The sequence below is a fragment of the Talpa occidentalis genome, unplaced genomic scaffold (assembly GCF_014898055.3).
Source record: "Talpa occidentalis isolate TD23 unplaced genomic scaffold, MPIMG_talOcc4v2.1 talOcc4.6, whole genome shotgun sequence".
Classification (NCBI taxonomy): Eukaryota; Metazoa; Chordata; class Mammalia; order Eulipotyphla; family Talpidae; genus Talpa; species Talpa occidentalis.
Genome location: NW_023604972.1, coordinates 56,790,985 through 56,817,057, shown reverse-complemented (window position 1 = coordinate 56,817,057; position 26,073 = coordinate 56,790,985). Strand labels below are relative to the sequence as shown.

The 26,073-nt window shown below is 37.6% G+C and overlaps 1 protein-coding gene across 1 annotated transcript in view; it reads right to left on the bottom strand.

The window, feature by feature from the left end:
* The window catches only part of CCSER1 (coiled-coil serine rich protein 1), a 714,838-nt gene extending 690,357 nt beyond the window's left edge, over nt 1-24,481 (bottom strand). Inside the window, exon 1 of the mRNA XM_054688053.1 lies at nt 24,158-24,481. The gene's annotated coding sequence lies outside the window, so the exon portion shown is untranslated. The remainder of the gene's footprint in view (nt 1-24,157) is intronic.
* Nucleotides 24,482-26,073: the final 1,592 nt, after the last annotated feature.

The window sequence follows — 26,073 nt, the reverse complement described above, 5'->3', positions numbered from 1 at the left end:
TCTGTTTAGGATTTCCATTTCTTCATAATTCAGCTTGGGAGATTGTATACTTCTAGAATTTGTGCATTTCTTTCAGGTTATTCAACTTAATGGTATACAGCTGTTTTTAGTAATCTCTTATGATCTTCTGGATTCTAAAATGTCTGTTGATACTTTTGCTCTTTCATGTCTGACTCTATTAAATATTTCTCCCGGGCCTCTCGGGTGGTGTAGCAGCTGAGCGCTGGTTTGCGAAGCTGCCCACAGCCTCTGCAGCACCAGTTCGATCCCTGGCCGCCGGGCGAGGGTCCCACATGGTGCACAGACCTCTCCTGCCACCCGCTGCTCCCCACAGCAGTGTATTTCATCAGTCTGCCTGCTCTGCTCTCCGCTCTGGGCTCTGGTGAATTCTCTCGCCCGCTGCGCTTCTGACTGTACCCCAGTGCTTGTATAAATAAATAAATAAATCTTTATAAAAAATAAATATTTCTCCCTTTTAATATTTGCAATTTAGGGTTTTATCTTTTGTGTTCTTTTTTTCCAAGGGACCAAACTGTAGATTCATGTTTCTTTTGGACTGACTTGTTGATTTCTATTTCATTTATTCCTGCTCTAATTTTTAGTTCCTTCCTTATAGTGTCTTTTGGATTTGTTGTTGTTCTTTTTCTAGTTTGTTAAGATGAGAGGTACAATTATTTATTTGAGTTCTTTGTTGTTTCTTGATGGTTTGTTGTTTTTTTGTTGCTTTTTTCCCTTACTTCCCTCTTAGTACTGTTTTTGCTATGTCCAGATTCTGGTTGGTTATGTTGTCATATTTATTTGTCTCCAGGTATTTTTTTCTTATTAAATACTTTCAAAAGACTAGCACTGGTTTTTCAAAGTAAATTCATGGATACTCTAGGAGATCAAGAAACTACTAGAACTGGGCTGCAGGCAGTTGAGCACAGGTCTGTGAAGCTGTCCGCAGCCTCTGAAGTGCCGGTTCCATCCTGTCCAGCCAGCGGGGGTCCCATCTGGTCGACAGACCCACATGGTGTGACAGACCTCTCCTGTTTCTCCCGCTGCTCCACTCAGCAGTTTATATTGTCAGTCTGCCTGTTCTGTTCTCTGCTCTGTCTCTGGTGAATCCTCTTGCCCTCCTGCACATCTGGCCTGTACCCCGGTTCTTGTATAAATAAATAAATAAATAAATGAATGAATATAAATAAATAAATAAATAAGAAACTTCTAGAACTTATAACAGTGCATTTTTTGGATTATACAGACAAGCTTATTGGGGGGTAGCAAGACAGAATATTAATTTCCTTAACACCTGAAATGTGTTCATAACTTAAAAGGCTAATGGCTAAAATCCACTATTTGAAATAATCATCTAATAAATTATCTTGTTCAAAACTTCACAATCTTTCTCAGTGTTTTTTCTTTTAATGAAGTCACATTAGTATAGCCAATGGAATAGCATTTTGTCTCTAAATATAAATATTTAAATATTTAAATGCTTATGTTTATAAATGTATCCATCTCATTTTCAAAGTTAATTTTGTCATGGAGATTTTCTGGGATTTTAAGACTCTTCTTCCAGTACAATAATTTCTTTAAATACTAATGGTTTTGAGGCATACAGCTAACTTAGAGTAACCTAGTGTACCATCTCATGTGCTTCAACATTGACAATATTATTTTTATATCCACCAAATAATAGAGTCATATTTTAATAAACCGTAAGTAACATCTGATTTGCAAAGTCCCTTTTATAATGAAATATTTCATTTGACATATTAAACTCCAAGAAAAAATGAAATAACTCATTCCATCACACACAAGCAGGGCAGTCATGACAAGTTGTTTATTTTTTGTGCCTATACTTTAAAACAAAAAATGGGAAATAAAAATAACTTATCTCAGAAGGTTGTTCTGAGAATAAACTATCAAAATTGAGCACTGAGCACTGTTACTTGCACAGAGAGTATTTAATAATTGTAAAGTGTAAGTCCTCACACAAAGTTTTGAAAAAAAATTTTAAAAATTCACTAAATAATGAAATAAAACAACTAAGTAAATCATTCAATCAAAATACAAGTAGTAGCCTGGAGACAACCCAAAGAACACTACAGTTTAAATACATAAAATATTAGATGATGAAAATCCATATTTACTCTTATGTTAAATACCATTGTAAAGATACTGTACTGTCTTAAAAAGGAAGTAATATGTGTGTGCCTTTGATATTAATAGCAGTAATGAAGGTGACTTAAGAACAATCAAATGCATAAGAGCATGGCCAAACCATTGCCACAACCTTAAGTAATGGAAAATTGATCATTTTCTAGTGGAACATTTTCCTTTTCTTTTTTTTAAAGATTGATTTATTTATGCATACATACAAGAGCTTGGGTACAGGCTAGAGGTTTGGGGGGTGAGAGGATTCACCAGAGACAGAGTGAGGAACAGAACAGCAGAATGACCAAAGTACACTGCTGAGGGAAGCAGCAGGCGAGTCAGGAGAGGTCTGCTGTCATGTGGGTTGCTCCCTGGCTGGCCGGGGATTCAAACTCGTGCTGCAGAGGCTGCGGACAACTTCATAGGTTGCATCTTAGCCCCTTGCGCCACCAGGGAGGCCCACCAGTGGAAAATTTTAAAAAGCATGTTGTAATACACTAATTATCCTTCAGATAATCATCAACTATTAAGATATTTTATAAACATCATATGGTCACATAAAAATTGTTAAACTTAAAACTAGCTTATTTTAGTCCATTTTAATAACAATTAAAAGTTAACAAAATTATTACCACCTTATTTAACACACACCATTCTTGTGACTTATTCCTTAAACCAAGCACAAGCTGCCATACCTATCTTGCCAAAAATGAGGATGGTATCTGTTTTTCCAAGCTAATTCAGATAAAATAAGTATTGTAAGGACAGATGATTTTAAGAAGAAAGTAGTTAACTAAGAATCATACCCTTGAAATTGCTAAATTTAAACATGAAGAAAAGTATAATATTGGGAAAGTATTTTTTATGCTCTATAAAAATTTAAAGACATTTTACATATTAAAATATTGTTCAGCTCTTCTATTCTTGCATCATAGATTAAAATCCGACATCTCCGATATATGAGATCCCACTTCTCAAAAGAATAGAAACACAAGAATGTAAAAAATGAGCAAGTTAAAAATCATATATCAAAAGAACCGTACTTACCGCACATGTTCTTGTTCACTACTTTAATGTTTCCATTTGAAACAGTTTTCCCATTTAAAGTTTATTTTCTGTTTAAGTCTTAGTGAAGAATGTCAGTTCCTAGATACTTAATAGCCCTTCACTCTCAGAAATTATCAACTACAAAGCCATATCTATGGTTCCAAGAAATGCATCACCTCTTTTATCATTTGTACATGTCAAAAAATGTGCATCCTAACAATATGCTTATGGGTATGTACAACATGATAATACTCATAAAATACTCATAAAATACACCATAAAACTCTGTTCTTAGTTTTAATTTTTTATATCTGCAGAATTTAATTATATTTTAATATTTTTTAAGATTTATTTATTTATGCATACAAGAACTGGGGTACAGGCCAGTGGTGCAGGGGTGAGAGGATTCACCAGAGACAGAGTGAACAAAACAGAACAGGCAGACTGATATACACTGCTGAGGGGAGTGGCGGGAGAGACAGGAGAGGTCTGTTCCGCCATGTGGTTATTTCCCTGGCCAGCTGGGGATTGAACTCATGCTGCAGAGGCTGTGGATAGCTTCATAATTCTGTGCTTAACCCCTTGCACCATCAGGGAGACCCTATTTTAATCTTTATTGCACTTATCAAAAAAAATGGTATTAAAATTAGCAGCAGAGTTAATATTTCCAAAGAAAATATTAAAACAAATATATATACACACACATATAATTTTGATTGAGACACTTCACAGATATAAAATACATTAATACAATCAAAATTATAATGAAACTTTAATAATGCAATGACTGAATAAAGGTCATATTCCCCTAGCAGTTCAGGCGTTTGTACTGAGTTTCTATACCTACAGATTATGAATATAAAAACCAAAATCACTTGTAGTATAATAGGTATTAAAATGCTAAATATAGACAGTGAGTCCAAGTCTATGCACAACATGATTTCAAATACCAGTAAAAAGAATAAACCTTAAAAGAACATTGGTATAGCAACATTTTATAATAAAGGCAATAACATAACACAAGATGAAGGCAGAACTACAATTATTGTTTCTTTTACACGTCCCAGTTCCATTTTATGATTTAACTCTTTAATTATTAAGTATTATTTTGATTATGTGACATCTCCCTTCACTTAGTTGCTGTTACTTTATGCATATAAAATGATTGATTTTGTTTGTTAAACTGGAAAGGTGATCTAATTCTCTGAGACTTTGATTTGAAATCTAGTTGGGGCTTATGAGATTAGAATATTTTAAAGCTAGAGGGTAATAAAGAAAATAATTAGCATTTCAAATGCTATCCAGAATGCAAACAGAAACATATTTTTATAATGTTCCTCTTACCTGATACCTGCAAATTTATTTGCCATCACAATTTTCTAATCAAAATTTTTATATCCAGAAAATATCTTTTATTTACAAAAAAAAACATAATAATGGCTTTAAATCACTAAATTTTATTCAATGAGTAATTAATTTAGATGAGCTGATTCCTTCTGTAGATTTTTAGAATGTTAGAGTGAGGAGTAATTGCTGGATGGAACAAAGAAGTATATAATTGATCAAAATGACAAAATAGGCATTTGTATTCAAAAAGTGGAAATTAATCCTTAAAATATTAAAAACAAAATTTTCCACAGCCATATTACTTAGTGATTACAATAGTGTGAATATCTGAAACTGATTCCAAGCAACTGTGATGTATAGAATGTACAGAAATCCTATGTGAACACACTGTCTCCTCTAAGAAATCTAAATCACCAAGGTCACCGAAGAATCCAGTTGGGGGCCTCCCCTGGTGGCCCAGGCGGTTGAGCTGTCTGCTGCCTCTGCAGCACCGGTTCAATCCCGGCCAGCCAGCGAGGGTCACACATGGCGCAGCAGACCTCTCCTGTAGCGCCCGCTGCTCCCCTCAGCAGTGTATTTCATCAGTCTGTCTATTCTGTTCCCCACTCTGTCTCTGGTGAATCCTCTCACCCTCCCATGCATCTGACCTATTTCCCGATTCTTGTATAAATAAATATATAAATATTTAAATAAAATAGTGTGTGAGCAGAGAGTGACAACAAATGAGTAAGATTTTAAAAAAAAAAAAGAATCCAGTTGGAACTTCATGACTGAAATAATTTACTAGATTCGCTGTGGTAACCCACAAGTTCATCATGTCTTTTCCCTCAATACTTAAATAAGCTTTCATTAAGCTGCTTTATGTTTGTTGACTAAATCAAAATCCACATTCACAAAAATCTCAACTACCATATTGTAGGTATTTGCAGTGAAGCAATTATTAAAAGTTGATTGTGGGATGAATGTTGTTAGAGGTATATGATGACCCACATGTAGTACTTCACTTAACACAATCTAACCACCTTCATGTCATACAAAGTGGGAAACAGCAAAGATGTGTTCCACAAGATTTGAAATCACAATTAACCCAAAGAATAGAGGGTTGCCTATACAAAAATGTGCCCCTGCGAGAATGTGAACATCACCTAGCTATACCTAATGATGGAAACAAGTTCAGCCAGCCTGTGAGCTACACTAAAATAAAAACTAAACAAACAAACTCCAGCTGTTAAGTTTTGATGAAAAAGAAATCGATGGAACAATGGAAAAAGTAGTTTCTTTCACTTAAAAAAAATGTTATCTTATAGTTTGGGTATTGAAGTGGCCTTATAAGCAATGAATACTGTGCTCATGAATATCAAAGGATTTTACAGTTCTTTCACCAGTATTAATGATGTGAGCAAACTGACGGCCAACACAGGACCTGAAACACAGCTCAGGCTGAGTGTGAACAATTCACAACCTCTCTGAGAATCAGCTTATTCTATGAAAAAAAAAAAAATTATTTCATTTTATATTAGATTTAGCAGCTAATACAGATCTTTTCCAATCTTACTTTCTTCTTTGTCCTTCCTCAAAGGAAATTACTATCCAAAATTTGGTACACAGCATGATTTTACATGTGTGTATACATCTATATATAGAGAGATATCTATACATAGAGATATATACACAAATTTATATATACAATTTATATACATATACACACACATATGCACACTGACGTTCATTAAGCATAGCATCAATGGTTTTAAAATATTCATAAATTGTATTTTAGCAAAGCCATTAAAATTGTAGCCAGTTATTCACTATTTCTAAAAATACTGCATTTAATTGTTTTTAATGTATTATAAAGCACAAGTGAAGAATTTCCTTAATGTGAAACCTCTGAACGGAACTGCTTGATAATTCAATCTTTATATGTTCAGCTTTACTAGATATTACAAAAGGGGTTTTTACATGTTTATAGTGATTTACATTCCCACAAAAAATGCATTCTAAACAATACTCCACATTCCCACCAAAACTTAATAGTGCAAAACTTTAAATTTCATCATGAGTGCGCTAAAATGACATTCCTGTTTTAATTTGCATTTATCTCTATTAATAAGATTGAGCATATGTTCATGGTTACTTTCCATTAAGTTTTCTCTTTTATAAGCTACCAGTTGATACCTTTCAGTCCATTTATTTCTATTGGGTAGCAGATCATACTACTTTTGGATTATGGTTTTCATTAAATAACCTGAGTTATTCAATGTTTAATTATTCTCTGTGATTTGACTTCTCAATATTGGGACATTTCCATTTTAAAATATTATTTTTAATGTATTATTTTTATTTAATTGTATTTTATTTTTTAATTGTTTTACAACATTGTATATGATTTAGGGATGTAGGTTCATACCTCTTCAGATATATGATGCCACACTACACCCATCATCAAAATACCAAAAATCTGCACCATAATCCATTGGTTCCCCACTCCTGTTACTTACCACCCCCAACCTCACCTTCTTATAGCCTCAGACCTGAAGTAAAATTTCTAGGTTTTGTTCTGGTTTAGCTTCGCCTGTTCCTTTATTTCTTTATTTGTATAGCTGAGCAGTATTCCACTGTGTATATATACAATGTATTATTAAACTACCAATCTATCATTGGGCACTTAGTTTCTGTTATGTGCATATCATAAGTAATGAACATAGAATGAACTTGCATCCTCTCAAATTAATGCTTTTACATTCTTTGGGTACATCCCTACGATCTATTTTTACTGTTTTGAGACAGGAACTATAACAGTCTGCTTTCCCACCAACAGTGTATGAGGGTACTTTTTTCTTCACACCTTGGCCAAGACATATTATTTTGGGTGATCTTAATGGGTCGATTTAATTTTAAAAGAAATATCAAAAGTTTCCTTAATTACCCTTTATTTCTTTTAGGATTTTGATTTTAGAGACTATGGAAATTATTCTTTTCAATTAAAAGATAGTAAAATACAGTTTTATACTTTATTCTCTAACTGTTGGTTTGGTGCATTTTTTTTTAAAGTTAGAATATCTGGAAGGTATGCATACCAGAAATCCTGAGGCCTAAAACATTATACTATGCTTTCTACAATGCATCTAATAAAAATTTATTTTTTAATCTCCAGAAGGTTAGTTTTTTAGAAGAAAGGGAGAAGATGTTTGCACAGATACAAGCAGGCAGGAAGAGCTGGCAGTATTTAATAAAAAAAATATATATACAAACAAAACATAAACCACAAGCTCCAATAACTTCATCCTTACCAGGAAGTGCTGTGAAATGTCCCAATATTGAGAAGTCAAATCACAGAGAATAATTAAACATTGAATAACTCAGGTTATTTAATGAAAACCATAATCCAAAAGTAGTATGACCTGCTACCCAATAGAAATAAATGGACTGAAAGGTATCAACTGGTAGCTTATAAAAGAGAAAACTTAATGGAAAGTAACCATGAACATATAAAAAACATGTAAAAGTCATTCTGTTGTTAAAAAATCAAGAAAGAAAAATCCATTTGGGCCTCCCTGGTGGCACAGAGGGTGAGAGCAGCACTGTGAAGCTGTACACAGGCTCTGCAGCACGAGTTCAATTCCTGGCCAGCCAGGGGGCTACCAACATGGTGTGGCTGACCTCTCCTGACTTGCCCGCTGCTCCCCTCAGCAGTGTTTTTGATTGTCTGCCTGTTCTGACCCCCCACTCTGTCTCTGGTGAATTCATTCTCTCTCCCTCCTGTGCCTCTGGTCTGTACTCCAGTTCTTGTGTAAATAAAAAAAAAAAACTTACGGAATGAATACCATATATATGTGTGTATGTATGTATATATGTATATGTGTGTATATATAAATATAACATAAATCACATGTGCAACAATACTCATTTTAGTTATCGGTGTGTTTACATGCTTGCCAGTAAATGGGAATACAATGGCAGGTAAGAAAACAAACAAATATGATCACTGATTTCATGGAATTTACTTTCTAAGAAAATGAACAATAGAAAAAGACTGGACCAAGTATCAGAGGACATAGGTTCCTTTCTTTGTGCACAGGAGAATAAACTGAAAGTTATCTAGAAGGGCATAAACCTAGAGGGTGCCATTGCTTGTGGTAAAATTGGAAAAGTTCTTGGACATCACCAAGGACCGCACAAGAAGGGACATTGAGGTGATTCATGCTTTACTAGACTAGAGGTGAATGAGGAGAAATGCCTCATGGCTGTGGTCTGGAATAAAAGGCTGCCATACAAACTATGGTGCAACCACTGGGGCAGTGGCCCTGGGAGAGAGAGCTGCACAGTGTGAAGGCATGCTTAACTGAGAAGAGACACACACCAAGAATATGAGATCCTCCCAGCAGGATGGGTCCCCAGTGAATAGAGAAAGGAGAGTGCGCTGGGGTTTAATAACTTTCCCACCTCTCAGGATTGGTACTGACCTTATGAGGAGCACTGACAGCAAAAAAACTATATAGACTCAGGTCTGGAACCCCAGAGATGTGCCACACATATGAACCAGTCTCCCCAACTTCCATGAGAAACTGGACCACTCGAGGCCCCTCCCATACCCCAATTCAACAGCTGCAACACCGGATTTCTTTCTTTTTTTTTTTTTTTTAATGAAGTCTTCTCACTTTTTTTTTTAAGATTTATTTATTTATTTATACAAGCACTGAGTACAGTCAGAAGTGCGGGAGGGTGAGAGAATTCACCAGAGTGGGGAGCAAAACAGGCAGACTGACAAAATACACTTCTGAGGGGAGCAGTGGGCACATCAGGAGAGGTCTGTGCACCATGTGGGACCCTCACTGGCTGCTGGGGATCGAACTGGTGCTGCAGAGGCTGCAGACAGCTTCACAGCCCAGCGCTCAACCACAGCGCCACTGGGGAGGCCCAACACCAGATTTCTGTACTTACATTACAGAAGCTTGAAAATCATATAAAGCTTGGAAAATATAGAGAAAAAAAAAGTGACATCAACTGAAAAAGTAGAAATAATGTAAATCTCAGAATTACTGCTACAGATAACTAAGGGAAAAAAATAGGGGAATCAAAGTAGGTGAATGGAAAGTAGTAAAGTAGGCAAATGGAAAGAAAGTAACACATGCACCTTGACACCTCAAGGAAATGACATTACAAGGAGAGAAATACTTTACAGAATCCAACAGAAATGATAAAGAAGATTTTGTCTTCCTCTCAGATACATAGTAAAAAATGTCCATGATTAAAAAAATTAAAAATCCAAAGAAATGGAAGAAAACAGAGAAGCTGATCAGAGATAAAAAAAAACTCAGGGGGAAAAAAATGACCTGAGCAATAAAGTTAATGAAGAGGAGATGAAAAAATGAAACTTTTAATAAGAAAGTATCAGAGATGCAGTTTGTAAAAAGATCAATAAATAAAAAAAAATTTCTGATGAAAGCTAGTAAGCAGATCAGTAGGAGGTTGAATCAGTGACTTTGAAGATGGTAATATACAAAGAACTCAGGTGGAAGAAGAGAAATACTTCAAGAATCATCCAACTCCATTAGAAAAGGCAACATAAGAATAATAGAAGTATTCCAGAAGGGAAGAAGAGACAGAGAGACAAGAGAAAAGAGAATGTAATAAAAGAAACAATAAAGAAAAACTTCTCCAACCTGGGTAAGAAACTATATATACATGGCCCATGAAACTAAAAGAATATCTGGTTACCTAACTGTCATGAGACTATACCGAGACACATAGTTGTGAACATTCAAGAGTAAAAGAAAAAGTACTGGAGGTGGATGGGTATGGGAAAGGAAGATAATCAATAAAGATAGCTCAGCAGGTTTATATTAGACATCTCTGAGGAAACCCCATCAGCAAGAGAAACTGGAATGACACACTAAAATACTCAAAGATAAGAACTACCAGCCAACAATACTATAAGACTTTCCTTTACATATGCAGGAGAAATAAAGATTGTCCAAGACAAGCAGAAGTTGAAGGATTTTGCAGACATTAGAACACCTCCCCATAGGAAATGTAGAAAGGAGTTGTCTTATCTAAACTGACATGAAGGAAAATCACATACAAAAAATCTTATCAAGGAAATAGAACCAGGAAAGTAAGACAATGTAGCAGTATCAGACACTCATATATTTAAATGAACTGAATATACCAATCAAAAGGCACAGACTGGCTGGTTGGATCAGTTCATGAGTGCCTTCATCATGGGTATGGTGTGGTAACATACATCTTAATCTGTGTAAACCTATACTTCTGAAACATACACCAAAAATACTTCAACAAAGTAAATATTAAATAAATAAGAATAATAATGTGTTAGGCAGCCAGAAAGCAGTGCAAATGTCTTCAACACCCGGCAAGAGAGACAATATAATAAAATGGCTAAAATTAAAAAAAAAGAAAAAAGAAAAAAATAACAATTTTAGTAGTCTCAAAATAATTATAAAATTACAACTACCCTAACTGCTATGGAAGTAAGGTGTATGGTGCTGTGAGTGTTTAAATAGTATAAATCACTGATGCTTTAAAAGTCTGGGAAGAAACTGGCTAAATAAAATTGGAATGAGAGAGCATTCCAGGAAAAGGTATCACAGGAAATGGTCATAGTTACTCCTTATTTTCTCTCCTCTTCACCTTCTGAGTTAAGCGACTGATACACAATTGTATAGGATTTTTATTTAGTTTACTATGTACTCAAAAGTAAGTTTTGCTCTTATTTCATACACCAAATATTAGCACTAGTCTCTAGCACATAGTGGATGACAAATAATTAATTTTAAGTAAAATTTGTTCAGTTTCTGTAATTGCAAAATATGTGTTCCTTCACTTTGAAAAAAAAAATGAAAAATAAATATAACAAAGCCTATTTCCCCCAAAATAGAATTTGGCAGGAACACTCCAAATCTATGCAACTTATAGTACAAATTTCTAAACAAATCCATAACAGCTTTTATAAAAAGCATTTATGCCTTAAAGCACATGTAAAATTCTTAAAATAAAAATATAGGAAATGCATAAACCTGTTTCTCTTTGTTAAGATTAAAGTACATGCCTATGATAATACACTCTGCATTCAACTATGATTAACTTGTTAAATAAAGTTAAACACTAATTTGCTGGGGGTAAATCAGACATTAACCAACTTCCAGATTTTAGTAATACAATTCCTTATTTGCCTATCATTTGGGAGGTTAATTCACTTTATAGAAAAATGCATTATAGCAGAACAACTGTACTTAATTATCTCATGCCAACTAGGTACTGCTTACAACTCAGAGTGCAGCAAAGGAAATTCCCAAGTGGGTAAAAGTCGTCATGGAAGGTTTCATGGAGTTAGGCCTATAATGACAGCTGAGATTTACCTAAACAGAAAGGATTAAGTGCATATATGGCCCGTGAGAGGTTCTCCAAGTTACATGACCTTAACAAAGTAGATCTATGTGTAGAGTAGCAAGATGTGGTGAGTTTACAAAGAGCCTCAAAACCTAAGCAGACAAGTTCATATTCTCTGAATAACAAAATGTAGTTTTGGAACAAGAAGTCACCATTAAAAGAGACCCATACAGATAAGGAACATGTTTACTGCTTTATACTATATGAAGAGCAAGTTTATCAATAAGACATGACAATCCACTTGTCAGACCTGTTTGAGAATATATTGAATCACCTTTGCATAGCTGAATATAGAGGCAAAATGTTTTAAATGAATGTGTATTGCCAATATTGTCTATATGAAGTGGACCTGTGGTCGTGCAAGTATACCTTTCATAATCCAATTTTACATATAAGTAAAATTACATATGTAAGTAGTAAGGCTAATAAATTGGCATATTAACCCTTGACATGAAATTTCTTCCAGTTGTTCATGCAGAAAACGACTTTTAATTGACAAGGCTGAAAAACACATTTCTACACTCTGGAAATGCACAATCATACAGGAATCCAGTATACTTGCTTTGAAGATTGTGGTTTCCAACATCCATTTTTTAAAAATTCACCTACACCATCTCTTTCATGTAGTACATGCTTAATAAATGATTACAGAAAGAATGAGGAACATTGCATGATGACATCCAAAACACCAATCACTAAGCAATAGTCAAATGAAAAATATATGTATACCAACTTATCACATAAACCAGAAAGGGCTTGTTAACATATTACCCCTCACCCACTGTGATGGTTAAGTTGTTTGTGTCAATTTTGCTTAGCTATAGAGTCTAGCTGTCTGGTCAAATACTGGTCTACATTTTTTTGTTAAGATTGATTTATTTATGCATACAAGAGCTGGGGTACAGTCTGGAGATGCAGGAGGTGAGAGGACTCACCAGAGACAGAGTGGGGAGCAAAACAGGCAGACTGACTGAAATTCACTGCTAAGGGGAGCAGTGGGAGAGACAGAAGAGGTCTGCTGCACCATGGGGGTGGCTCCCTGGCCAGCCAGGGATCGAACTCCTGCTGCAGAGGCTGTGGATTGCTTCACAGTATGGCGCTTAACCCCTTGCACCACAAGGGAGGCCCTCAGTCTACATATTGTACAAGTATTTTCTAAATGTGATTAATACCTACAGTCATTGGACTTTTAGTTAAAGATTAGTCAGCCCTAACAATTATGAAATCAATTCCTTAAAATAAATCTTATAAGTAGATGATACATATATATGTGTATCACATATATGTGTACACATACGTACATATGTGTATATGTATCACACATATATAAAAGTGTATACGCACACTACTGGTTCTGATTTTCTGGGTAGCACAGACTGGCATGCCCCTCCCCTTTGAAAAAACATTAAAGATAATTGCATTATTAGAATAAATTTATACAAGACAGATTTCTTTATAAGAAATTACATTAATATATATGTACATGTTTGTATAACATATAACAAAGACTGATCCAAGTTTTAGCTTAACATCAAACAATATTCTAGTCAAAAATGCTTAACACTGTAATATTCTGTGATATTTGTACAGACACTTAAAATGCATTTTCTTCTGTTGAAGAAGAAAATAATGCAATCACAGTAGAACCTCATCTTTTCATGACCACACTCTGAATCAAAGGCAATCACCATCTTTGGTTCCTAAGGAGCTTTAGGGACAGAATGCTAAGGATCCCTGAGGCTATGTTTACACAACACAAATGATTCAATGATTGCTAAAACTCATATCTTTTTCCTAACACTTTCATTATCAACTGCCAAAATGGTGAGCATGGGTCAAGAAACAGTTTCAAGGTAGTTAAACAGTTTCTATAAAATTGTTTCATTTCTATTATTATTGGGAAATGACTGCATTGAATTTTAATCCACAAAGCTAATAATGATCATGTTATTTGACACAATTTTATATATTTGTCAAAGAAATTATTAGTTTTCCAAACTACTAGTTTATTTAGGATTGTTACAGAAAACTTGCTATATTCATCTCTTGACATTATAATCTTTTCTTTTACATCTATTTTGAATCCGTATTATTTCACTGGATTATAGAAACTAGGTCCCAAAGGGGGAAAATAAAACAAGGATTATAGGTTTTCTTTTTATGCTTCATAATTGAAAAATTCCTCCTGGCAAAAAATAAATAAATAAATAAAAATTAAAAAGAAACAAAACAGCAAAGAAAAACACATGACCTGCAGGATAGATAGAACATATGCACATATACTTCAAAATCATGATGTGCAGAAGTATAAAATGAAAATATTCACCACAAGAAGATCATACAACCATTTCCTCTAGTTCATGCACTTTAAATACAGGGAATTTGTAGCCAAAAGAAAAACCATGGTACCTAAACTATTCTTGAATTGCCCTATAAGGGAAGATATTTAAAGGCCCACAACTTACCAACATCATGTATAAGTGATGGAGTAGGAGGGATGATTCCACATAAGTTTTTTTTATGATGATGTACTGTCATTTTGGATAACCAGAATAAAGGTAGGTGTAGTGTGAAATATTGAAAAGTAGGTGCAAATACTCTTCCTTGTAGTCAAGTAATTCACTAATAAAGGCTACAAGAAGGAAGAAAAAAGATGTCTAACAACGTCCATCTCTCTAAGAACCTTAGGTAATATGGGTACCGCAAATGACACCTGAATTTTAACTTTCAGGGGGACAGGAACCATATATGTGTCATCAACAACTAAATTAACAGGGCCCAATAACATTTCTTTACTTCAAAGCGTTCAATCATTTATCAATTACTGAGGACATTCACATCACTGATTTAGGTCAGCAGCTTAAAAATAGAGAAACATATAAGATACCTGCCATCACAATCTAAGGGTATGAAGTACAAGTTAGCAATGAATTATGATACTTTAAATGGAAATTTGACGATGATATACACAGACTATTACTGGAATTCAGAACAAATTTCTTGCATGAGATTGGTATAGGTTTCCTTGAATTTGCATTTGAGTTGAGTCATAGAAGTAATCACTGTAAAAAAAAAATAGTAATAATTGAAGGCTTGTCACTGACTCTAAGATTAGCAAAACAAAACACATATATTTGCCAAGAGAGGATTTCAGAAGTGTCTAGTACCCTGGATAGCTCCCTAGCATCGCAGGTGAATGGAGAGACTGAGGTTTAGCAGATTGGAAGAGGAACTGACGGATGTACAAAACTTCAATTTACTAATCTAACATATTCAAATTAAAACTCTTTGGCTTTTAACAAACATCATCCATCCATTTTGGTACTGTGTGTTTTCAGTACCATCATCCAATGAACCTGGCAACTCCTCAGAAGGAAGGAATTGTTTCGAGAGAGTGTTGTGGATCTTTTTATTCTTTTGGTATTTTAGGTAGTACTTGGACCAGGGACAGTCACAATCCCTCCCCTAGATGATACATTTTACATAGTTCCTCCAGAAAACTTAGACCCTGCTATGCTAGAATCCTTCATCTATTAGGAACTAGAGATGCTGATGGACAAGACAATGCCCCCAAACTACCAGATTTACACTGTAAGAACTAGCTCCTCAAAGGTAATTTTAACCATAATGATGTTATAATTCTGTGTGCTTGTTGCTTACCAATTTGTATTTTTGATAGTTCACTTTAAGTAACTCATTCAATAATGAATATTTTGGTAGCCTTGGGTCTGTTTGCATAAGAATATTAAAAAAAATTGAAAACAAAATCAAATGACTAATTCTCAGTTATCAGCTTAAAAGTTAGCATTACTTTGAAATTCAGAATTCTGATAAAGAGAACTTTTGGCTTTATTAATAAGACATTGTCCAACTTGACCTGAAATAAGTTACTCTTAGTCCACATTGCAAACAAATTTTGAGATATATTTAGCAGTATTTTCTCATTTTGCCTAACCTTCTCATCTAATGTTTCTGGAATATCTGTATGTTTTCCTTTTTTTCTTTTTTTTAAGATTTTGTTTATTTATACAAGCACTGGGTACAGTCAGAAGCACGGGAGGGTGAGAGAATTCACCAGAGCCAGAGTGGGGAGCAGAACAGGCAGATGGACCGAAATACACTGCTGAGGGGAGCAGTGGGTGGCAGGAGAGGTCTGCCCACCATGTGGGACCCTCGTCGGTGGCCGGGGATTGAACCGGCGCTGCAGAGGCTGCAATCAGTTTCGCAGCCCAGCGCTCAACCACTGCATCACCAGGGAGGCCCTATCTGTATGTTTTTCATCTTCAAACTTTTCATGAATGTCCTGAAGACTACTGCACGTCAAAAATGCACACTCACTAAACATATTCCACTATTCAAATTTAATGCTATGGTAATCTGTGTATGCAATACAAAACCAATAAACATAAAAATAATTTCTACAGTAAGAATAGAACATTGCCTAGAATATTGACAGCTACATTTGCAGTTACTTTTGTTGGGCTTACTTGTTGTTGTTTTTATTTGTAAATCTGATGTAAGTTTGTGATACACTGCTGCTATTGCCAAAAACCAACAAGTAATAAAAAGGTACACATGCAGGCCTTCCCGGTGGCACAGCAGGGTGAGCAGAGCACTATGAAGCTGTCCGCAGCCTCTGCAGCACCGGTTTGATCCCCTGCCAGCCAGGGAGATACCCACATGGTGCAGCAGACCTCTCCTGTCTTGCCCGCTGCTCCCCTCAGCAGTGTATTTCAGTCAGTCTTCCTGTTCTGTTCCCTGCTCTGTCTCTGGTGAATCCTCTCACCCTCCTGCACTTCTGGCCTGTACCCCAGTTCTTGTATAAATAATAAAAATAAAATTTAAAAAAAGGTACACATGCAATATTCATACTGATTAATAGAATAATAATACTTAACTACTTCCAATAAAGAGTTAATTGCAGGGGCCTCCCTGGTGGTGCAAGGGATTAAACACCAAAAATGAAACAATCCATAGCCTCTGCAGAATGAGTTCGATCCCCAGCCGGCCAGGGAGAAACCCACATGGCACAGCAGAACTCTCCTGTCTTGCCCGCTGCTCCCCTCAGCCGTATATTTCAGTCAGTCTGCCTGTTCTGTTCCCCACTCTGTCTCTGCTAGATCCTCTCAGCCCCTGCATCTCTGGCCTGTCCCCCAGCTCTTGTATACATAAATAAATGTTTAAAAAATAAAGATTTAATTACAGTAAATAGGTACATAAGAAACATGACATGCTAGTCTGAATTTTCTAGATTAGGTAAGTGTATCACTGAGACTTCCACAAGAGTTAAATTTGGTTAGTACACCTGGTTTAACAAATGATTTTTGAACAGGGGAATACTGCTAGGTTTCATTAACAAAAGGGAAAAATTAGAGAAAGCATCACAACATCTGGAGCATGTCTCTTTAGCTGTTCTATATTCCAAACATGTTATATTGAAATAAGACTACTACTGAAGGAGGGCCTCCCTGGTGGCGCAGCGGTTAAGCTCTGGGTGGCGAAGCTGCCCTCGGTCTCTGCAGCACTGGTTCCATCCCCGGCTGCTCCCCGGCCACCAGAGGAGGGTCCCACATGGCACACAGACCTCTCCTGTTGCCCCTGCTCCCCTCAGCAGTGTACTTCAGTTTGCCTGCTCTGTTCCCTGCTCTGGCTCTGGTGAATTCTCTTACCCTTCTGCGCTTCTGACTCTACCCAGTTCTTGTATAAATAAAAAATAAATAAATCTTAAAAAAAAAAAAAACAACAGCATCATGGAAGATGTTAGCAACAGGGCACATGATACAGAGATATTGCTGGGCCTCTTTCTTAAACTGAGAATAAAGAGAACATATACCATTTGAAACTTTGTCTATATTTCATAATTTTGAATGATTATAGCAACAAAAAATCAAGATATAATTTAGATAGCCTAGCACACCATAGAATAATCTGTTCCCCCATCTCTAAAATATACTCAAAACAACTTTATAAAGTTAGAAGAATTAAACAGTATAAGACATATAAACTGCTTATCATCTAAGAAGTGTTCAGTATGTTATAGTCATTGCTGTTGTTGATAACAATAAAAAACTCATCATTTGCAGAACAGAAAGGAAAGCAATACCTAACTTCACATAAGTTCTAGGACTCCCTTTATTAAAATCTGTCTGAAAGTGTCTCTGGGCACTTCTAATCCCTGATGATACAATGACGATCCAATTACATAAATACAGATAAAATTAAAATTGATACATAATACAATGATGATCCGATCACACAAATACAGATAAAATTAAAATTACATTAATTACCACAAGGTAGAGGAACATGGAACTAAACAATATAAAATAGGTAATCAACGTAGCAAGAGAGGTCAAGAAAACATTTCCCTATAGAAGTGATGATTAAAATCATATCTGAAATAGAGAGATAAACAGAGAATAAAGTACCAAAGATCACTATATTTTGTGGTATTAATGCTTAGGTTGAAATTGCCATTTAGTTTCATTTTTATTATTAAAATCTTCTTAAAATATGTAAGCATATCTTAATTAAATATGCAAAATACTGTTCAATGATTCAGATTTTTACAATATTTCTGTAATTAAAAAAGCTATCAAGGATAAAAAATGAAATAGAGAGAAATGGGGAGAAGGTTGAGTGGGTCAGGGAGGAAGAGAGAGTGAGAAAGCGAGATTGTGAAGAGAGTGAGAGTCTGAGAGCGAGAGAGAGAGACACTAAAAGAGATACAGGATGCAAACACATTATATTTAATGTTTAAAGATGTAGAGGTGTCATCTAACATGTTTTTTTTTTTAAATCTTTTTATTTTTTTTTTTATAGAGGCATGTTTTTTATTTATTTATTTTGTTTGTTTGTTTGTTTTGTTTATACATGCACTGGGTACAGTCAGAAGCAGCGCGGGAGGGTGAGAGAATTCACCAGAGCCAGAGCGGGGAGCAGAGCAGGCAGAAGGACCGAAGTACACTGCTGAGGGGAGCAGCGGGCGGCAGGAGAGGTCTGCGCGCCATGTGGGATCCTCCGCCGGTGGCCGGGGAGCAGGCGGGGATCGAACCAGCGCCGCAGAGGCCGCGGGCAGCTTCGCAACCCAGCGCTCAACCGCTGTGCCACCGGGGAGGCCCTCTAACATGTTTTTTTAACAATTAAGATCTTGAAAACATTCCACATGGGTGATGCTGCAGTTGCATAGCCAAAATAACTGTAATCTTATATGGAGAAAGATAATTACCATTTGCCAAGCCAAACAATATCACATAAGAGTCAACAAAATAAATAGAAAATGGTTACACAGAAAATGGTCAACCTTTATACACTGTTCGTATTTTCTGCTTCACAAGGTACTTCAATGAGGTCCAGCCTCAGGTCATAACTGTCCAGTTAAAATATACACTTATATATTGCTCCCCAATCAACAGCAAGTATTGCACAGAAATTGAAAATAGATTTAAGATGAAAATCTTTTGATGGAAAGGGTAATACTTTGGAGACATATAGTAAGACCTTAGTTATCACCACCAGCTGAGGAAAGTACTTATGCAAAACGGGCAGAAGAAAGTCTCCAACTTTCATTATAAAATGATGACAGCAATTCTCCAACTTCAGAGTGCATACAAATCATATAGAAGACTCCCTGTAATAGTTTCTGATTCAATCAGTGTGTTGTGGAGGCATTTAAATTTGGGCATTTTAACAAATTCACAACTGTTGGTACTGCTGCAACCACAGTTTGAAAACTATTGCTCTTGGTTAAGATTTTGCCATTAGAAAATATTTCCTTATTAATGATGTTTAGATTTTATTTAGTATCACAATATAGTTATGGTATTCAAAATTTTAGTAAGTTTATTAGAACTTAATATTGATAACATTGTGTAAAAAAAGCACTACCAAAAAGTAGATCTTAAATTAATCTAGGTATAAGACAGGACTTAGTCAAACAGCAAATATAATCTGTCATTAATCTGTGCAAAAATCTTTTTAAAAAATAATATACCATAGAATCTAGTAAATATTTTAAGCACTGCCTTTTTTTGACCATTTATTTAACATTATAAGCTGTTTATGACAGAATTTGGTGGATGGATACTTACAACAGTATCCTGGTACTGTATCAACTGTAGTTTAGAATGCCCAGCTTGACTTTTTCTATTATATTTGGTTTAAGCTACATGAAGTATGTTTCTTTTTTGAGTGTTTTTCCTCCATCTTCCCATCTTTTTTCACTGCTTCTCCCACCCTGGACTTCATGTTTCATTGTTTGCTGACACTCTTGCACAGTGAAGATAATATTGCTGATATAAGTGTATGTACTCAATATAAAGCACAGATTTTGTCACTATCCAATAGGGAAATCACACAGATGCTGTCAATCATATAGGAGAGAATACATTATCAACATGATACACCTGTGACATGGAGTCCAAAATCCAATTCGAGAGACATCTATTACCAGATAGGCTGGTTAGTACTCTTATCTATATTAGAAATAATCCCATTGCTGCATGAATATGAAATCAGTGATTTAATAGGCTCTCACTTTTGTAATAACTCTTATCTGTTACTGTCAACAAAATATATGTTACAAAATCTTTTAATTCAACTAATCTGAAAGTAATCCTATTCTTTTACTTATTAAAGGAAATATCTAGTATTTGTACTATTTCTTTACAGTCACCATAACATACTTCTAGAGTAGCAGAATGAGTAGATAGGTTCAAAGTCAGTTCAGATGTTTCCCCTTGTGGTAGTAGAATAAAGAAATGCATTTTAAACAGTTCTGCATTTGCTTTAAAGTAACTATAATATATACAAAGTATATATACAAAATACATATACAAACTATATATACAAAGTAACTATACATACAAGGATAAATAATTTAGTTTGGAATGTACAGAGCCAGGAGTTGGTCCTATTATTAGCACAATCTATTTCAGAAGATAGTTTTAAGTATTTTTAAGATCCGTAATGTAATTCTAAATGTTCCACAAAGCCTTGCATCATAGTTCTATGTTCATGGAAAATAATGCAAGGATAAATTAACTCTGATGTGGATGTACTCTAATAACGTTCAAATAAAATTTATTATATAAAATATTATTTAATGAGTTACACATTTTATAAGAAGAATAACATACTAAACCCTCAGTGAGTGCTCATGACAAATACTATACAGTTTTTTAACAACCAAACCTTTTCATTTAGAGCAAATCTCAAAAGAGTTGGTTAAGGAAGTACCTAAAACACCTTTCTATATTTTCATTAATATTGAACTAAATGCTTTAGGATAATGTAGTATACTTAAACATTTACAGTAAATATTCTCCACAAATGTGTCCTGTATTATGCTTATTAAAAGACTATAATGTCAAAGATCCATATCCTCAGGTTCAGAAGTATTGAAAATTCCTAGAATAGTGTGTACAAAATGCAATAAACAGACTCACCTTGCACTTGCACAAAAAAATTCACTTTGTAACAACTAGATTTCACAACAAACCTATCTTCCCATGTCTTCTATTCTATAATTGGATCCTATACCTTATATGCTATCCACAACCACTAATTCTATTTATTCTTTAAGATCAAAACCTAGCAAGCCTTATCTATACCCTGAGAGCTTTTTTCAGACAAAATCCAGTATGAAATGTAATTTTCATGTTCTGAACTCCTCCTCATTATACATGCACTCTGTTATTGCCATGGGTCATCACCTGTTCAAGCATCAGTATCAAATTCATCCCAACTGGAGAGTAAGCTCATGAAGGGCAGGAGGTAAGGGGTTCTATGATTCTCCACTTTGTGGTCTATTGTATCATGTTGAGTAACAAAATGTAATAAAATATTAAACAACTATTGATGTAAAAGTTTTGAATTCCTGTCACATGAGTTTAATGTAAACAAATCCTATAATCTAGTAACACATCATTAAAAAAATTACAGATTCTTTGACAATGTCAAGGAACATATTCATAAATATGACATTTTAATGCTAGCAGTAAGACAATTCATCAAATACATTAATACATTTTTTATTTGATATTATTTCTACAATCCAATGATTCAGGAAAGTTAAAGTAACAAGCCTCAAAGTGGGATTCTCAGTCTGAGTTTTAAGCTAACATATATAGCTCCACATGCTCCAATGTTGACAATGTATTTTAACCTGCGATGAATCTAACTGAATCAAAGTAACAAATCCCTTCCTATGTCTTGCCTTCAAAATGACTGTTCAGGAAAATTTTTTTCTCACTGGGGGGAAAAACACAACAGTTGGTATGTTTTGATCAAAATGAGGAGCTTTATAATTAATAGCAAATGAAGACCAATCACTCTGATAGTAGATTGAGCAGTTTACCTCTTTCTTCTCTGTGAAATTATTAAAGGGCTGGTTACAACATGGAAGTTCCATGTTTTCAAAACACTGTGCTAGGCAAGCACTTAACAGATATCCAATTTAAAATAATGACATTCTCCTACTACCCCATTCACAATGCAGTCATAACGCATAAAAATTGGCTGCTACCTTTAAGAACAATCATAAATTTATTAAAACATAGTTGGTAGACTGTGTACGAAATCATCTCTAATTTACAAGTTATGGTTTCTGAATTCGCACCTGCTCTAAGGTAAAGAGAAAGAGAAACTGAAACAAACTGCTTTGCAGTCTATATTAACAGTATTTGTGGTCTTAATAGCCATTTTTTGATGAATCAGTAATGAATATAAAATCATCTAGGCCTCTACTTCTCTTTACTCCCCAAGGCTTTTAATAAAACAAGCTTTAGGGGAAATGTATGCACACTATTTTTAGTAGCTTTTTTAGGGAGTAGGGATGGAGGATAAGGTACATTTTCAGTGCGAAGGTATTCAACTGTAAAGATAACAGAAATGGAAGCTGTTGAAACCAAGTGGGTACTTTCTATCTTGTGGGGCATACTGATAACCTGAAAGGTGAGAGTAATAAAGAATAGGAAGTATATGAAAATATTGAAGCGCAAGAGATCAGTGGCTTCTAAGAAACACTGTTTTCTAACTGTTAAAATAAAAAAGAAAAAGTGATTTTCTGACTTCCTTCATTTCTTGGTCCAGGTTCCCACGGAACAGGAGGGGTATTTAAAAAAAAAAAAAAAAGCAGAATTGCTTTTAATTCTGAGAAGAGAGAGTAAGGAAAGGGGAAGAAAGAAAGGAGGGAGGGAAATTGCAGCTCAGGATACACCAAAGGAAACCCCGTGAAATTTCACAACTCTTTGCCATAAATAGCCTTTCTCTTCACTCTGGATACCTCCTCCCTTACAACAGCAAGGCTCAGCCTCCACGCGCACAGACAGAAGCACCATTCACAAAACCCTCCGTCACCCCTTCGTGCACCCCTGCTCCTCGGCGGCACCGCGTGCAAGAGTCCCTGAAACACCAGCCCAGAGACACCAGCCCAGGGACTCCAGGGGCCACGGTTTCAGTTCTGGACTGGTGTTCTTTTCAGGTGAACCAACGCATTGATTAGTCAGGAACGCGCGCGCACTCGCGCGCGCGTACACACACGAACACACACACACACACACACAATCTCCCAGGAGCCCTTGACGCGCCACCACAAAGCAATTTGTTCACTCTAAGTCGCGGCCGTTCCTGCCTCCGCCGGGGAGGCTCTCGCCTCGGAGGCTCTCGCCTCGGATCCGGGCGCCGGCGCCAGAGGACGGCAGGCGGCGGCGGGCGGCGGTCCGGCTCCGGCACTGCGGCTCCCGGGAGCCCCGCTCCCCGCCCCCTCCCCCCGCCCCCGCGCCGCCGCCCCCGCCCTGAGTCCGCAGCCCGGGGCTCCGGCGCGCGCCCGCCGTCCCTACCTGCGGACCCGAGCGGCGAGGGCGGGGACCCGCCCGGAGCCTGCGCCAACTCTTGCCTCGTCGGCCGGGCGCGCTCCGCATCGCCCTTGGGGAGCCCGGCGCTCGCGAGCGCGGGGAAAAGGCCACGCAGCGCGCCCGGAGTCTCGGGTCGCGACCGGGGCGCCCGGCCGCCTCCCCCTCCCACCCTCCCGGCTCGCCAGGTTCCGCGCCGAGCTCGCCTCCGCGGCTGGCGCCCCGGGCCTGGGCGGGGGCGGCCGGGGCACGGCGGGGTCACCTGCCGGGCGGTCCTCCCCGCGTCCGCCCGGCACCGACCGGGCTCAGCGGCGACGCGACGCGCGACCCGCCGGGCGCGGGGGCACCGGGGGCGATACTACCTGGAGGGCTCCGCGCCGCTGGTTAAGGCTCCTCTCGGGCGCTTGGGGATTTATGTCTTCGGGGCACGGGGCTTCTTTCTGGCTCCCCTCCTCTGCCCTCCTCCCGCCCCTTTCGGCTGTGGGGCTCCTCTCCACTCCCCGCAGCAGAGTCGAGCTGCGTTATTCAATAATCCTCCTGCTCCTCCAGCCTGCGCCAGCGGAGCTGCTTTGCCGGAGCCACCGCTTCCCAGTCAGTCATGTTGCTGAGCTAGCGAGCGGCAGGGAGGGGGGCGAGCGCGAGCGGGCGAGGAGCTGGCGGATTGACAGTCCGTCGGCGACTGTTTGCGGCGAGAGCGCGGAGCGGAGCCGGAGGAGGGCAGGGGAGGGCCGCGGGGAGGCGCTTCCAAGTGTGTAAGTGCGCGGAGTGTAACTGTGCGGGGAGCGCGGGGGACGCCTCCCGGGCAGGCCGTGCTCCCCAACTGTGGGGAGGGCGGCGGCGAGCGTGGCCTTTATAGGAATGGTGGGGGCGGGGGCTGTGGGCTGGGTCGGGGGCGGCTTCGAGGGCGTCGCCGGACCAACTGCGTCCGCGGGTTCGCACGCACGCACACTCACACTCCACGCGAGCACACCCTCGCTGGGCCGCCTGCTGAGTTTTCGTTTTAGGGGAACCGAGTCCCGGGGTGCTGACTCGGCTTTCCCGCTGCCCCATCCGCGTGCGACCCGGAGTCCAAGCGCGCTGGCCGGTCCCGACCAGACCAGAGTGGGAGTCCCAAGCGCTGCGAAGGGACAGGGAGGATGCTGGAAATGCACTGTTTTCTTTCCTCTCTAAACCACCACTGTTATCGTTTCTCTTCCAGCTCCCTGGCAGGAAACTGTCAGGTTCTTTCTCCTCTTTTCATTCTTACACAACCTATATACATTGTGTCTGGTCTCTTTCCTCCAAGGTACCAAGGGAAAAAATACCTACCTTCTGTCTTCAAACCAGATCACACCTCCCAGGAACCCTTCACAAAAATCAGTTCTTCTGCAGGATCATGGAAACATTGGGACTGTGACCTAGAGTGAAACTTGTATTCCTACACAAAGGTCCTCTCCACAAACAGAACCAACTAACATTTTGACATCGTTTGACAGATGGCCCCCTGGAGAAAATTTGCCATTTTAAAGATGGTGAAGATTTCTGATGCATGGTGCTATTGCCTACCTAATTTAATTTCTCTTTATACTCTTTCCCCGTGCACTGCTTCATTTCCTTTTAGGTTTGCACTGGGTGCTGAACTCATTCCCAACCATCCCCTTTTTCATCTCTACTCCTATGTATTTATGTCCTTAGCAGGCAATACAGCAGATGGAACATAAGTCTTTGTGTGCGTGTCTGTGTGTGAGAGGAGAGAATAAAAGAGTAACATTTTTTAATGAATTGGAGAAAAACGTATTCACCCAAATCACTAAAAGTCAGTAGTATATATATATATATATATATATATATATATATATATATAGGAAATCCTTGAAAAAGCTGGTGGGTCACAGGGCAAGATACACAAGATGGTTCATTAGTTGTTCTACATACTGTTAGAACTTTTGGTGCTCCCTAAAGAGAGAAATGGAAAGGAGATTTGGCAAGAAGAGATAATGGTGGAATGGATGTACTTATTGATGAAACAGATTTATCATGAAGTCTGTCCTCCATGCCCTACACTAGCTCCACAAAACAATATGTGCAGGTCGATTTGCTGTGGAAACTAAAGAATGGGCAGAGTTTATTCCACATAGATGTGATTGCAGATGCCACAGCTGGAGCAACTGTGCAGACATCTGATTTACATTGACCTAATTCCAGGGTAGGGATGTACATGACCCCAAAGGCAGACACCCTAAAAGAAACAAGAGCCAGAAAAGGACTACATCACACAAAACAGATTCTGAGTGGTTAC